General features: G+C 36.9%; 1 protein-coding gene across 1 annotated transcript in view; it reads left to right on the top strand.

Annotated features, from left to right (window-relative positions):
* Positions 1-9,960, top strand: part of Pak5 (p21 (RAC1) activated kinase 5) — a 301,988-nt gene that overhangs the window by 114,358 nt on the left and 177,670 nt on the right. Inside the window, exon 2 of the mRNA XM_021192487.2 lies at positions 6,736-6,890. The gene's annotated coding sequence lies outside the window, so the exon portion shown is untranslated. The remainder of the gene's footprint in view (positions 1-6,735; positions 6,891-9,960) is intronic.

Genomic DNA, 9,960 nt, shown 5'->3' with positions numbered 1-9,960 from the left:
CTCCTCCTCCTCCTCCTCCTCCTCCTCCTCCTCCTCTTCCTCCTGCTTCTTCTTTTTTCTTGGAATCTAAATTCATTGATTAAAAGGCTATTTGAACTAATTTATATATACTACTGAAAGCATGAACTAAATTACCCTTTTCTATTTTCCAAAGGCCAGTGGTCACTTCCATTTTATCCCATAAACCACTACATATTCCAGAAAGTCACACCTTGTCTTCATTTTTTGTATAAGTCAATGAACTAGGAAATGATCCATCACATCAGATGGTTCAGCTAGTACAAGAAGGAGCCTGTACCAGAGTCTGTACCAGAGCCAACCCCTTACTGAAGCTGAGACATGCTCACATTAAAGTCAATTGGCATCAAGACCTCCTATAAAGACCGACACTTTCTAGTGTCTTTCTAGTTCAGAACTGTATCAAAAGTTTTGCTTTTGTAAAATATGTCAAATTGTCTTTTGTTGTATGTCACACCTACATGACTCAGTTACTCATAAATTTTTTCCTTGACAAGGGAACTTGTTTTCTGATATTCTAAAATACAGGAAAGGGATGTCACAAGACTAAGAAGTAATTATGTCTACTTGTATTTAGCCCATTTTGAATTAATTCAAACAAAGCCTTTTAGGACCCTCTTCCTAGGATGTCTTATTTAGACAAGATTTTACTGAGAGCAAATCCTGCTGTTCTTACCAAGGATCATTTACCACACAGAATGTGCTTTTGAGTTGACAGTTTTATCAGCCAATTATTTACCATAAAATTCAAATAAATCAAGGTTAAATCCAATCATTTAAAAGTGTAGAGAAGTAAACTAACTGGACAGTCTTTGCAACAGCTTTAGAAAACAAACTCATATTTTAAGAGAGCTATAGACAATTTTAATCAAAATAGAAATTGGTAAAGTGTGATTTTTTTTTTGCATATGTCTCAAAATGTCAGACTTTTTTTCAAAATAAATTATTTATGCTATGTGCATACAATATTTAGCCCAGTTAATTGGTGTGTGTGTGTGTGTGTGTGTGTGTGTGTGTGGTTAAATAAGAGCAAAAATATTATGCAAGGAAGAGCTAGAACAATCTTCAGTGAGTACTCCAGATCGGATCTGGAGTTGATGGCATTGGATGTCACTCTGGAATTGCTTCAAGCAAACTTGCTTTGATCACACCTGAAAAGTGGCTGAGGAATGACTAACACTAGACAAAAGAAAAGATGTGCAGTCTGCAATTTGTCTTTCTACTATGACAGGAAACAGTAGCTTTAAAAAATTCTTGGGTCTTTCATGATGCATATCAAAGATATATTTTGTTTCTTCTTAATCTATGTCTTAGTTAGAGTTAACATTGCTGTGATGAAACACCATGACCAAAAGTCAGTTGGGGAGGAAAGGGTCTATCTGACATACACTTCCACATGATAGTCCATTACTGGAGGAAGTCAAGGCAGGAACTCAAGCTAGAGCTGGAACCTCAAGGCAAGAGTTGATGCAAAAGTGAAGGGCTTCTGCTAACTGCCTTGTTACATGTAGTTTCCTTAGCCTGCTACCATCCCAGGAATGGTACCATGTACAATAGCTGGACTCTCCCCCATCAATCACTAATTAGGAAAATGCTCTACAGGTTTAGTTACAGCCTATGTGATGGAATCTTTTTTTAATTGAAGTTCCTTCCTCTCAGATGCCTATAGCTTCTGCCATTAAACTATCTTGCATACCTGTCTTCAGATTTATTTATGTATTTACTTGGCAATACCGTGCTGATTGATAACAAGGTAAAGAACTTGTTAGATCTATAACTCAGATATGGCTCTTGTACACACAGTTAATTAACATTATTTGTAAATTCTGTAGTTGCAATTTCACCATGTGGTTTTTTCCTCATTCTTGTGCTTTCAGTTGGTAATGTCAGTTTGAAATGCCACCCTCTACACTGTAGTGCTGAGATGCTGTATGGTGTGTGTGTGTGTGTGTGTGTGTGTGTGTGTGTGTTATTAAGGTGCTTAATTAACTTTACATTTTTAAACACTAATGAGAAAGGATTGACAACTGCAGAGAGACATTGAATAGTCGGAAAAAAACTGAGGAATTAAATCATCCTGTACATTTTTAAAGATGCATTGGCCTCACAATGGAGGTGTTACATTGGGAAAGAGGTTTTGTCTTTGTTTCTATATTTGAAGAAATGTTGTGGATTCTATCAAAATTGACAAAATATTAGATTCAAACAGGAGAGACCTCCTGAACAAGGGGGAGCAATTGTTCATGAGATAGCTCAGTCATTTAGTCCACACGAAAGTATAAAGATGAACAAATGTCTTTTTTTTTTTTGATCAGGCATGAAAAAATAAAAAATAATAATATTTCCAAATGATAAGTTACCAAAGGCACACTTGCCTTAATGGCATGAAATTAAGAACATATGGTCTTAAACCATGTGCTTTAATTCCATGTTAGAGTGATAGACTGTAGAGTGCCACATGGGCTGTGCCATCTTGGACATCAGGTTTTGAGGGTTTTTTTCTTTAAAAAAAAGGGGGGGAGAGCTTTGTTTTGTTGTTTGGCATTAAAAATACAGTTAATAAATTTAACATGTTTTTTGTACATTCAAAGGACTACATTTCAAACTTTTTTTTTAAATCTCCAAGAGTCAAGGTGATTTGGAACTAAAAATAATTGAGCAGGGCAGTCCCTTTCATTCAGCATGCCTGTAACCTCAGCAGAGACAGGCAGATCTCAGTAAGCCATTTGTTTTCTAAATTCTTGAGTTACAGTGAACAAGGTGGTGGTGGTACATGCCTTTAACCCCATCACCCTGGGAGAAAACTCAGATAAATCCTCTAATCGTTATGTTGGCATACTATAGAAATCACATGCCATATTCACAGATGATTATAAAATCCCACCACAGGGTTACTAGAAAGGTAGCCAATTTCCAGTGGTGACAGGAACAAAGAACAGTTTCCTGACAGCTGGTAAGTTCATCTCCATGCATGCAACTCTGACCAGTATTAAACCAGATGACACACCAATTATGGATATCATATTTAATGGTGATTTGTCAACTGGGGACTCTTTATAAAGCAAAATACAGTCCACCAACATTTGCCTGTTGGTTTCTATTGCAAACACTACTGGGTACATAGCTATTGTGTTTATGACGGTAGGTTTAAAGACCCCTAGGTAGGTTGCCCTTCTGCCTCCTGGCTCGGGAGCAAGGAGGGCTGTGCAGCCCATGGGGAGTTGATCAGTCAGTTGGTGGGTCAGCCTGTTTGGTGTTTTAAGCAAGGTAAGGTTTTGATGTGTTCCATAGAGAAATATGTGTTAGATAAGCTTTATTCAGGTGCAATGTTGTTGGTTGTTGTTGCTGTGCAATCACATTAGTCTCTTTATAATAAACCGATAATCCACAGGACAGTTTGGTGAAGCAGTCCTGAACTCTCATCGGGACATATAAAATGGAAGCAAATAAGGGTGGGGTAGCAGGGGGTGGGGGGGAAGGTATCCATCCTGTCAAGCATCTAACTGAATGACTATTTTAAGCGAACAGGTGAGTGTGTGCTCTGAAGCAAGACCATACTCAATCATGAACTGTCTGGAAGTACAGCTGAAACAATCAGACTAATCTTTAACTCTTGCTAGGAGTAGCTAGGGAGTAACTCTGCCCAAGGACAAGCTGTGGTATCCTTCTTGGTACTTGTGTTTACTTGCAGGTCAAATTCTCAGGCTTTATTTTTTCCTTTTTAAGATGGAGGCCAGTTCCAAGATGGAGTAGGTTTGGCCTCTCATTGGTATAAATGAGTCAACATGATGGATCAAATATCGTGCAGCAATAGCCATTAAAAAGGTTATGTACCAACTGGTTGATTGAAATCTTGATACTAGTGATTTTCAGATCCTTAATCCCATGTTCCCTATGGGCAATGGTTCTACATTTCCAAACTAGTGTTTGTGATGACTTTTAGAAAACCTAAGTCCTACAAATAACAAGAATTGACTATATTAAGGCATACCACTGTTTTATTGGTTCTTACTTACTGACTTTACTTCTCTGTTAAGTGTATATGGTAGCAAAGATATTCTCCAAGGCTGCTTCACAGAGGTTTTATAATCTCATGAGATCCAGTCTATTGCTTGTTGGCACTATTTCCAGCGTAACTGGAGTCCTATTCAGAAAGTCCCTACTTAAGCTTATATACATGGAGGTGTGTCTATGGCTTTTTCTTCTAGCACATTTAGAGTTGATTTTTGTTTAGGAGGAAAGATGGATCTAGCATCTCTTTGCTTTACCATGTGGATGGATAACTAGGTCTCCCAGTACTATTTGCTTTAGAGACTATGTTTTCTCCAATGTTTATTTTTAGCATTTTTGTCCAAAAAATGGGTCATTTTAACTCTATCGGTTTATATTCGGATCTTCTATTCCATTCATCTTTGTGTGTGTTTGGGTCAGAACTATACTATTTTTGTCACTATGTTTCTGCAGTATAATTAGAAAGCAGGTGTGGTGATGCCTACAACATTATGCTTTGTGCTTAGGATTGCTTATTTCTATCTTGGGATTTTTTGGGCTTCCACATGAATTTTAAGATTGTGTGTATTATTTCTGTGAAAAATACAATTGCAATTGTGATGCATACTGAATTGAATGTATATGTTGATTGCTTTTGGTTGAATGCTCATTTTAACAACATTAATTCTTCCATTACAGAACTATGTGAGAGAGCTCTTTCAATTTTTCAGTGTCTCTCAACTACTTTCTTTACTGTTTCCTTAGATTTTTTTTTCATTGTAGAAGTATCCTTTTTTACTACTATAATAAAATATCACGACCAAAAGTATTTAGGGGAAGAAAGTTCATTTCATTCACTCCTCTGTATCATAGTGCATCATCAAAGGAAGTTAGGGCGGAAAACCAGAGGCCGGAACTGACACAGAAATCATGGGAAGAACTTTGCCTACTGGATAACCCTTCAGGGCTTGTTCAGCCTGCTTTGGGTTCAACCCAAGACCATCAGTCCACAGATGGCAACACCCACAATGCCCTGAGCCCTCCCACATCAATGATTAAACATGAAAATGTCCCAACGGCTTGCCCACAGGCTACTCTACTTAAAGCATTTTAAAAGATGATGTTCTCTTTCCCCAAAGACGGTAGCTTGTGTCAAGTTAACAAAAATCTAACCAGGGCAAGAAATCTACTGCCTGCATATTATGTTTGTTCCAAGAGATTTGTATGGTAATGGGGAATGAGGTTATTTTTCAGTTATTTTTAAAAATGTTTGTGTGGTGGCTCACACCTTTAATCCCAGCACTTGGGAGGCAGAGGCAGGTGAATTTCTGAGTTCAAGGCCAGCCTGGTCTACAAAGTGAGTTCCAGGACAGCCAGGGCTATACAAAGAAACCCTGTCTCGAAAAAAAATTAAAAAAAAAAAAAAAACCAAAAAAAAAAAAAAAGTTTGCTTTTTGTATACAGAAAGGCTATTGATTTTTTAGTTGAGTTTATATCCTGCTATTTCCTTAGAAGTGTTTAACAGATTTTTAGTAATCTCAAAAAGGACATACATTCCTTTGAGTACACACACACACACACACACACACACACACATTTCTTTCCTTTTGCTAGCACTTTTATTTCTGTTTCTTGTCTTATTACTCTAGCTAATATTAAAGTATTCTGTTGAGTAAAAATGGAGAAAGTAGCCAATCTTGTCTTCTTCCAGTGAAAGTGTCAATTCTTGGAGTTTTTGTCCCCTCCTACTCCCCAGTTTATGTAATATTGGCTATAAGTTTTCCATATATAGCTTTTTTCAAAATATATATATATATATTTATTTATTTATTTATTTATTTATTTATTTGATGTGAGTATGCTGCAGCTGTCTTCAGACACACCAGAAGATGATATCAGATCTTATTACAGATGGTTGTGAGCCACCGTATGGTTGCTGGGAATTGAACTCAGGACCTCTGAAAGAGCAGTCAACACTCTTAACTGCTGAGCCTTCTCTCTATCCCCCATATGTAGCTTTTTTTTAATGTTGAGATATACTTCTTTAATTCCTAGTTTCTTCATGGATTTTATCATGATGCAACATTAGTTTTTTCTCAAAAAGCCTCTTTGCATCACTTGACATGACCCTGTGATTTTTTTTTTTTTAACCTCGAATCTATGTATGTGATATATTGCATTTACTAACTGTCTGGGAGAACATTAGGAGCTAACAGAATTGGACAAGAGTAAAAAATAGGAGAGTAAGGGTATATTAGTAAAATATAAACTCAACGCATACTATGTATTTGTGTGAAAGATATCATTGTATGACCTAGTGGTCTTGTGTAATGTGTGTTTCTATATTTATATTTGCATGTATATGTACACATATTCTCATAGTTATTCAGACAGTCCAGTTATTCTGGTAGACTCCAGCGATTCAGGTAAAAAGGTCACATTCCCTGTCCCCATGTGGTCTGCTATCTATTGTGGATTCACAGTGCAGTCATTATATAGAGTAGAAAAAAATGTACACTACAGGTGCAAATAGCATACTAAGGAGAGATAAACACCATGGAGAGGATAATTCAAATAACACCATACAGATGTGTTGCCTAAGAATGTGAGAGAGATTACAAAGACAATGATGCTGGAGAATGTAAAGTGATAAATGTATTTATACTTCTTTATAAAAATGCATAATTTTGGTGGGTTATGAGTCATGTTGGTACCATGTTGTTACAGAAATACACTGTGGTGAAATGCTTCTGTCTGTTGCCAAAATGAACACTGAAGAAAAATGAAGAAAACTGAAGAATTCCAACAAAAAGTTTGCACAACAGAAGTAGCCAAACTCTTCTGGAATCTTTAATTCATCCCCAGCCATCGTAAAACAAAAAGTAAGGAAATGTAATTTTGCACTTTTAGATTTGACTTCAATTTCTACAATACTTAATAAAAACAGAAAAGTGCAGTTATTTCAACAACATGTAGTGGTTTACTTTTGCATGCTTGCAATCTGTTCTGGGTTCTAGGAATACAATAATAAAGGATTAATGATGTGGCCTTGGAATAAATGACAGTGTAGTGGTGGAAAGGTTAAGTATGCAAATGAGTGGAAAGAAAACCAGTCGCCACTGGTGGTATTTATGACCATGGTAAACAATTTAATAAGGCAAAGGATGGATGATGTTTCCTGTATGACTCCTGACTACTGGAAATAGTGCTATTGAAAAACTGCTTTGTAGAGGTAGCCTGTGTATAAGAAGTATAGAAAATCTTAAGGACTGGTAGCTTATGTCAGTTAAGAAGAGGGGTGAAGGGGATCTGTAAGGAGTCTGGGAGATACAACTATAATCAGAATATATTATATCAAAAATCTATTTTCAGTGAAAAGAAAGAATTTCTTAAAAACACACTTTCATATTGGGGGTTTTTCTTAGATATGAAATGTAAGGAGATTTGTCAATGGAGCGTAGAACCCCTCAAATTTAGTGTTTAGGGCACTAACTCACAATAACGCAGCTTAATAATATTTGAAAGTCTTAACAAAGTACAGAATAGTTTTATAAACCTTATGATTCTTAGGTGGCTTTGAACTCAAATGTCACGGATGCTTTCCTTCCTCTAGTCCAGATCCTTTTCAAAAGCCTTTGGTGATAAAGTAGCCTTAGAGTAGCAGTTATATAGGGTCAGATAATTGAAGAAATTTTACAAAGTATACATATGTAAAGCAGGAGTAAAACTGAAATGACAGAACAAAGAAAGCATAGCAAGATGTCAGAGAAGTCTGAGACTTCAGGCAAGGCATCCAGCATCCTTTCTACATCACAAAGGATGCAGGCACATATGTGTATGTGAGTGTACATGTATATTTTACGTGTGCATGTGTGAAGGTCCATCTTGGGTGACATTCCTCAGGTGCTGTCTACCTGGCTTTTGAAACAGGGTCTCTCATTACCCTAGGGAATCACCAAGCAGGTTAAACTGTCTGGCCAGTAATCCCCAGAAATTCAAATTTCTATGCCTCACCAGTACTTACAAGTGTATGCAACCCACTCCAGCTTTTTTACATGAATTCTGGGGATTGAACTCAGCTCCTTATGCTCACAAATGAAGCACCTTACTGAGGTGTCTCACTACCCAAGTTTTGAAGTTTGGAAAGGAGCTTTTTAACAACACATAATAAATGACTGATTAGTTCATGCCACATGTGTCTGGGCCTGAACTTAATACCATGGTTTTAGGTATCAGCAAGCTAAAAACAGCTACTTATTATCAACTGCAAGTTAACACTACCTTCACAACTTAGAGGGGTGAATCTTTAAAAGAACATCAGAGAAGACCTAAAGCAATCTCCTGTGTTCTTTAATCCGTCTTTTCAGCCACTGGACAGCATACAACTGTAATTAACTGGAAATATTTAAATGGAGCTAACAGTTCTAGAAGTGGTTGGATTCTGAAGCAATAAGAATAGGATAAGCCAGAAAAAAAGTAATGCTGTCTTAGTTTGTTTACTCCTAACTTTGGGTATTGATAATTTTAGGGAGATGATGTCAGTACAGTTTTAATAGAGTGAAGGTATGAGACAGGGAAAAGAAAGATTAAAATAGAGGTGCTGTCTAATTATTGTGAACATGAAAGATGCAACCTCTTAGGTACTTCTACTATACAGTTCTGAAGATCTTTTCCATTTATTCCACCATGGAAAAGATTTGGGGTATTTAGTCAACTTCTCACAGTTGTCTTGGCTTAATGTGGACTACTCTCCAAGGAAAAATGGGGAAATACGGATTCTCTGGCATTTATGCCCTACCAAGTTTAGGAACTAAACCATAAGAACAGCCAAAGGAAGTGCTCGGGCACAATCCCATATATCTGGCATCAGTATCCATCATTAGATCAGCTCACAGTCAACTTGAATGTCTGGGGTCTGTGGATAGAACAGTCTGGTTCTTCTGCCAGTCCACCAAAGGTAGTGATGCCATGAGCTAGATACTATACTAAACTCTTCATTTATCCTTTATCATTTATTTCTTTTACTTGTTGGGTACTCACGCTATACCAAGGCAATAGATGGCCATAAGTCCATATCTCCTCTGACAATTGCGTTGACATTAGAAGTGTGATTGTAATGGGTTCTCTCCGTTGGGAGGGGATGGAATTAGAACTTACAACTTGGATTTTTTTTACTTGAAAACCAAACAGTGGAAATTAAGAGAATCTCCCTTCTGGACTGCTTCCCTGACTCTCCAGGATCTGTATTAAGACTGGTATGCTGCCAGTCAGCAGGTGTGGCCAGCTTTAGTGTGAGGCTTAGCAAGCTAACATTAGCATTTCAAGCCTTAAAGACAGGGAATGGAAACTTGATTGTGGAAAGAAAGGCTGGAAAAGTCTGTGAATTTAAAACCTGAGCCAAATTCCTCATTCCTGCTGATGCAGAAATATATTGCCTTCACTCTTCATTCCCAAACATTTTGATAATTCTTTTATCCCTATTTCTAAAAGGTGAGATGAAATTTTTTAAAAAAGAAGCAAGTAAGCATAAAACAACATTCAGAGGGAAATAGATAACATAGGAAAAACAACCATAGGAAGTTTAATGATTACTCTAATTTATAATGCGTTAACTAATTTAATTTAATTTTTCCTTTGATGAGCAGAGCATCGCCATGGTGTCATTCAAGTTTCTCTCTAGAAATAGGTCTGTCATAAATGATTGTCTATTCACTTACAGAATAAATGTTGTGTGAAATATAGAGGAATGCGTTAACATTTATGTTGCTTCTGTCATGTGCTCTGATGGTCACTTTATACACATTCTTTTCTTCTCATTCAAGAGTTTTTCAGAGAAATCCAAGAGTGGATTATATAGTAGAATAGGAGGTAAAAGTGACAAACATCAATTTTCTGGAAGTAAGAGTTTCCCAGGATGTAAAAAGTTTATTACTAAGCCGGGCGTGGTGGCGC

Source organism: Mus pahari, chromosome 3 (genome assembly GCF_900095145.1).
Source record: "Mus pahari chromosome 3, PAHARI_EIJ_v1.1, whole genome shotgun sequence".
Taxonomy (NCBI): domain Eukaryota; kingdom Metazoa; phylum Chordata; class Mammalia; order Rodentia; family Muridae; genus Mus; species Mus pahari.
The sequence above is the reverse complement of the archived record's forward strand: the minus strand, read 5'-3'. Positions and strand labels throughout refer to the sequence as shown.